This window comes from Pinus tabuliformis, chromosome 1_1 (assembly GCF_031772625.1).
Source record: "Pinus tabuliformis cultivar Carrire ecotype Pingquan chromosome 1_1, CPIR1, whole genome shotgun sequence".
Lineage (NCBI taxonomy): Eukaryota > Viridiplantae > Streptophyta > Pinopsida > Pinales > Pinaceae > Pinus > Pinus tabuliformis.
The window spans coordinates 992068019-992074941 of record NC_142297.1 but is presented as its reverse complement, the minus strand read 5'-3'; the positions used below and the strand labels follow the sequence as shown (position 1 = coordinate 992074941).

The following is a 6923-nucleotide window of genomic DNA, read 5'->3' as shown; positions in this document are numbered from 1 at the left end:
CAAGGAATTTTATTTCTTTGTGATTGGAAGTGTAATCTTTCCATTATGAATACTGAATAATAAAAATATTATAGGAAATTTATACTTAGTTAAAACTATAAATAATTTAATACTTATAATTAAATATGAATGGATAACCAGTATTTAATATTATATGGGTAATTTAAATCATTTATTTAAACATCAAAGATAGAGTGTGATATTATAATTAAATAAAAACAAATAATAATAATATTTTTATATTGGATCAGAGATTTTTAAATTTAATTATAATTGGCATGTTTATCATGATTAATAATAGTAAAAAGTGTTTAATCACAATTAACATGGTTGTGATGCTAATGCATGGCCATCTCGCTAATCCATGGTCAAAATGGTCAATCATCATTAAAATGGTGAATGATGGTAAAGCGTGTGCAATGTAGTTAACAAATATTAAAAATAAACAAACCCAACTATTAAATAAATGAGTTCAAGTAACTAAATATAGTAGATAGAAAATGGTGAATGATGGTAAAGCATGACCAACATGGCTATCAAATATTAGAAACAAACAAACCCAAATATTAGATAAATGATTTCAAGTAACTAAATATAGTAGATAGTAATTTATATTTATGAAACTTGTTCAAATTGAATTATAACATTGATTTTCTACATAAAATCAAATATATAACACATAAAGAGCCTAATTTATTAAACATTAGCATAATGAATCAAGAGCCATAGAGACAAAATAAGAACTGCCAATGCCAATTTTTATCAGCTAATAATTAATGCAACATTCCACTAGATGAATGTTCAGATACAAGATGATCATTTAAGAACATAGGATTTGTGCTGTAACATTTTGTCATTCTGTCAATACAATGTCATTTTGACAGCAATGACAGCACTTCATTCCAAGTCTGCATGTTTCAAAAATTTCAGTTGAAGGGGATCCCATGGAATTTGCAGAAATTTATGCTTCTTTATACCAGCTTAGCTGCTGAATTTTAACAAGATCATTTCCAGACTTTCCTAGAATGGCTGCAACTGTGCGTTCAGATGTTACAACTTCAACTGTAGTTTTTGTGATAAGCTGACCAGCTGCTGTCACACTGCCAAAGGTGATATACAATGCCAAGGACATTAGTACAGAAATAGTGATCAACAAAACCAACATGATAGCAGCAATTGACAAAATTTTGCAAATGTTGTGTACCTTTCAAATCTGGCAGAAGTCCGTTGACGAAGAATTGGGTCCTCAAACTCAGAGAAATTGCCAATACTGTTTATATTGCGATTTGACTGAATTTTGAAACAAAGCATATAGTTAGTACTACAGGGGTTGGTGTTTGCAGACAGATTTATGGTTAATTATCTTAAATAGAAATTTAATTGCAGCAAGGAATCTGCTTTTGTTCTAAGAAATCAAAATCAAAAAGTAGCAACAAAGGGACAGTAGACGAATTGTTGGCAAATGTTGGAAAATGTCGGAGGGAGATCAAGAACTGCATACAAAATTCCTTCCAGACTTGTCTGGTAAATGTTGTATGTACATCAAACATAACACGACACTTGTTTGGACATTATTCTGGTGTACTGATCTTCATGTGATATGGTTTTATGGTTTCTTTTAATGCTCTAGATGTTTTAAGTTAACAAACTAATCTAATTGTAGAAAGAAAAGGGAAATACTGATTCACCTCCCTCTCAGTATTTCCCCTTTGTCTCTTATTCTATAAAAGAGAATTGTGGCACTTCAATGTCATGTTAGACAGATAGAGTTTTGAGCTTGTTGCTTTGTACATCATTTCTTTCAAGATATCAAAAGTAATGTGATTCAGAGCTGCAAATTCTACTTGTTGTCCAAAGTTTTCTGAATTATATGTTTGTAGATCTAGCATTCCCATAACACGGTATTCAATAGAAACGTGTAGGGCATATTCAAGGGTAACTGTCTTTCATATTAGTTATAACTTACAGATTATCCTCAGAGAAAGTTCCTGCCGTCAATTATCCGTATGACTAATAGTTTGTCATGATTTTGTTTAATGACTTGATTTTGAGACACGAAAGAACTCTGCATATGAGATCACTTATATAATCGGCTCTAATTTCACTGTTTAACGTGTTGCTCAGTTATATTTGGGAGTTGTGTTTTTGACGCTATTGCTTTACATGTTACAAGTCAAATGAATTCATGGTCATAAGCTAATATACAAGTAAGTAATGTTGGAAAATAATTCAAATCAAATTGGATGAGTAGATGGTGTTGACATCCCAATACAACAGAGCAACTGATTGTGTTGATTAAGCTTGTTGAATGTTTTCTTTCAATGCAATGGCCATTAGTTCATTTTATTGCCATCAATGTTCTCATAGAGGTTCCACTTCAAAATCTTGGCCACGACTTGAATAGAGAACATGACAGTAAATGTCCAATATCCTCCAGAAGAATGCAGCAACAACTAGATTATCCAAGAAGAAGAGGCCTACAAAAACCACAAAAAAACTGCAGATCAAGTTTGATTTCAATCTTCCAAGAGAAATGAGGTCACTGTGGGGGCTCAAGGTGGCTTTTTTCCAGCTAGTGACCTTATGTGTCCACTGGAACCGAAAAATTATCTTGCATGCCAAAAAACAATACAAGTAGTCATTAACCTCTGCAGTAGTAGAAAAATGAAATGTATCCACGTTATGCTTCGTTTTTATTTATATTTTAAGATGGAAAACCTTAGGACTCAAACGAAACTCGACGCTTAACAGGCACCCACATTCTCACTGATTTGGGAAGGGTGATCCTACTTCAAATATTGACAAAATGTGGTTGGTTTAAATGTCCCTTGTAGTTTTACTATCACTTTTCAAATTTCATACTTCATGCTTTGACAATTTAATGCAAAACTCGGTTTTGAAAATATTAGTAGACTCGTCTTAACAATATAATTGACGGTGTCGTACAGTAAGAGTTTGACAGGGGCTCAGGAAAAGCTGGGGGAGAACTCCGCAGCTAAAAAATACACTAAAGTTGATGAAAAAATATATTTCCACTAATATGAAAGATTAAAATAAACATGTAATGCAAATTTTAACTCATAAATCGTTTCGACCTAGACAAATAAAAGTACATACAATGAAACACCATAGATTCTGTACAGATGAAATGTTTGCAGTTGGAAATCCATCAGAAAAAAATAAAAACAAGAGTTCATCGTTTTATGGATATGTGGCAGAATCTGACACGCGAGACTTAGGAATTCGATTCGTCAAGTCGTGTTTGACTTGAGACATTGAGTCAAACCCACAAGTACGACACAAGAACAAGCCAGACTCGGAATCGAGAGGACTTTGCCTAGTTTCCTCGCAGAACAGAGGCAGGCTGAGGATTCGAAGTCCACTTGGAGGAATCCACCAACAGTCGTTCTAAATGCTTCAACTTTTCACTTTCACCCAACAGATGATCAGTCATCGATTCTCTTGGACTGCCAGGATTCTCATACACAATACTACAAGAGTTCCAACCGATAGAAACAAGACTCTACAACTCTACAAGAACTGCTGAGCTTACGAGCTGAATCAAAACTTCCACAAAATGTCCCGTGAAATCAGTAAGACTCGGTTTTAGCTAATAATTTTGCCGATTACTGCATCTTTCGGAATGTACGTTCGCTAATTTGCTAGAAAAATTAGTTCAGGGAAAACAATAGAAGTAGCTAAGATTTAAAATGACCATTGATTCCAATTAAGATATCCGGTAACCGTAACATTAAGGCATTATATTGACAAAATTGCAAGATTTCTACTACTTTTTTGGAAAGAGACAAAATGCAAATAAGATTTAAAATAACCAGATTTAAGAAAAAAAAGCAAAGTTTGAGGCATTGTCTTGACATTAACCGCGATTCGGCAATTAATGCCTCAAGATCATATATATATATGGAAGCAAATCGATTCGAAAAGAAAAAAACCATTAAGCCTGCCCAAAATTGGGGAATTCTTTGAGTGATTAAATACCTTTGAGCAATTGTGACTTATCCCTGAGATCTGCACTGTAATATACTGCACGGCCCGATTGCAATGCCTGGCCCAGGGTTCCATTCTCCTCGGCCTCGTCCAATACAATTTCGGGGGCCAAATCGGCAATTCTTACAGTCCAGAGATCGGATTGGATGAGCTTCACTACCAAATGGCGAGCTGCGAAACCCCGGCCACCTGTAACCACGTAGCAGGCGCGGTCCATTTCCTCGCATTGTCCTTCAATTTGCTCCTCCGTCGCCATTGAAGCCTTTTGAAGCCGAATTGGCTGCCACTGAATGGCTCTGAAGGAGATTCAATGTTAAATAAGTTGGAGAATCTAAGGAAATTGCATGAACGTTCCAAGTGCTCTTTGTTTTCGTTTTCTTGTCGTGTGTATGTCTAAAATGTCCTGAGGTTGTTAGAGGGGTTATGGTTGGTAAAAGTGTTAAATGGCTGCATGGTTTTGTAAAAGCAAGGTTGGTGTGTTGTCGAACTTACCAAAGCCACACCGAGCAGGCAGCAACTCCACCGCAGACGAAAAATCGCACAGACTGCAGAGCTAAACAAGAAAGTAACAATACCCGAGCAGGTAGGAACTCCACCGCAGACGAAAAATCGTACAGACTGCAGAGCTAAACAAGCAAGTAACAATACCAACCCAAAGGCCGCGAAGACAGTAAAACCCAAAGGCCGCGAAGACAGTAAAACCCAAGCCGAACTTTCTAGCATCTCGAGGAGGAACAGCTGGCCGCCGATCAGACCACCACAGCGCATGCCGACCACAGCTAAGACAAACCCTCAGTATTCAACCAGAATGCCATTAACTTATAATGCTCAAATAACCATGGACTCTTGCATGCAGGTAAGAGAAACCCTCAGTATTTAACCAGAAGACAAACCCTCAGTATTCAACGAGAATGCCATTAACTTATAATGCTCAAATAACCATGGACTCTTGCATGCAGGTAAGAGAAACCCTCAGTATACCCTCAGTATTTAACCAGAATGCCATACAGTAGCCGAACTTACCAAAGCCACACCGAGCAGGCAGGAACTCCACCGCAGACGAAAAATCGCACAGACTGCACAGCTAAACAAGCAAGTAACAATACCCGAGCAGGCAGGAACTCCACCGCAGACGAAAAATCGCACAGACTGCAGAGCTAAACAAGCAAGTAAAATACCAACCCAAATGCCGCGAAGACAGTAAAACCCAAGCCGAACTTTCCAGCATCTCGAGGAGGGACAGCTGGCCGCCGATCAGACCACCAGAGCGCATGCCGACCACGTGCCCTTCACCTGCGCCACGTGCCCTTCACCTCGAACGATGCGAAGCGCGTAATAAGACCCCAAATCCTTTCCACTCTCAAAACCTTGGTTCGACTTAGGTTATATCGCAAATATAATAAAAAATCGCGTCGGTCAACCCAAAGTCAGCGATCTATCGATCGCATATAGTCCCCGGCAGGGACTAATAAGATCAAGCTGCTGAAAGGTATTTTATCATATGCACAGCTCGGTACACACATGCAGTAGGGTAAAATGATGTTATGTTGTGCAAGAAAATTCATATGCTCCCAAATCTGTACAAAATGTTAAAAGACAAGCTGGGGAGAGTCAAACAAGTCGGCTACCTTATCCAACTAAACCATAGTTTCTACAATTTGGCATTAATATATTGCATACCTTTCCTCTCATATTCCATGAACCTTCTCTTGGATTTTCTTCATAAGCCTTATACATTACCTGCAATGAAACAAATGATACAAAATCCACAAAAAGCATTCAATAAATATGTTAGAAATAAATAATGCTCAAATATATGATCACAGGTACCTTTGGTGGAGGTAAGACCCTCCCGGGGACTTCTGTCATCAACGTGTTGATTTGAATACCAAATTCGGCAGCATCTTTGGCAGTTGAATCTCTCAATTGTCCTCCAATCTAAAACACATACACACAAGTATATTGATTCACTCTCTTGGTGTTGACTTTTGAAGATAAAACGAAAAAGGTAACGTTATTTCTGCTTAATACTAAAATGCAAGAACGTATGAAACAACATTGCCACGGATGAACGATCTATGGACTTACCACTTTAGTTCTCTCCCTTCGGTCTTGGGGATGTAAACAAGTTAGATTTAATAAACCACTTCGTTGTTGTTCGGTTAGAACTTTGATATAAGGCTGATCCATTTGAATCCGACAAAGCTGCATTCGATAATTTTATAAATGACATGATGATGCCATAATAGAATAACTCAATAATTCTACAACAACCACATCACAATATTTCATAAATACGATAAGAGTTTACCTCGATGGGAATATATTTCTTTTTCTCTTTATTACTGGCTTCGATCGCCGGAAAGCCCCGCAATCGGAGAGTCAGCTTGTACTGTTGTTGGAAATAGTCGACAATAGAGAGTTGCACTCCATTGCTATCAAAACTGTTCAAATAAAACAATGCACGTGCTTTGAATTCCTAATAGGAAGAGACAAAAATCTGAGCAATATTTAGAAAGCCAAATAAAAACAATAAATTTCAGGAAGCCCCTTAAACCTAAGTATTAACACACCTTAAAACCTCCAAAGGCCTATCAATCAAACCTTTAATTCGATAACTATGCCTGATATGAATAGTTTCGACACGAAGACCTTTAAGCAACCTTTTCAACTGCCGCACAAACAAAAATTATATAGAAGCTACAAGTCACTTGGTCATATTTATGTTCCAGTTAGCAAAAGGAAAGGAAATCCCCAACTAGAAAAAGAAATCATGTCCTTGCAACCAAAACAGCGTGAAGAAGAACGCAAACAAACTCCTCATACCTTGGATCGCATCCCGTCACCGACGGAGTCATTTCTAGAAAATTCGCGGTCCAACCCCCGAACGTATTTTCGAAAGGCCTCACTAATAA

General features: G+C 37.3%; 1 long non-coding RNA gene across 1 annotated transcript; it reads right to left on the bottom strand.

The window, feature by feature from the left end:
• Positions 1-5884: 5884 nt before the first annotated feature.
• Positions 5885-6354, bottom strand: LOC149217888 (uncharacterized). The gene is made up of 3 exons (XR_016250700.1): positions 6320-6354; positions 6097-6213; positions 5885-5946 (listed from the first exon to the last, which is right to left on the bottom strand). It is a non-coding gene; the product is annotated as an uncharacterized LOC149217888 (long non-coding RNA).
• Positions 6355-6923: the final 569 nt, after the last annotated feature.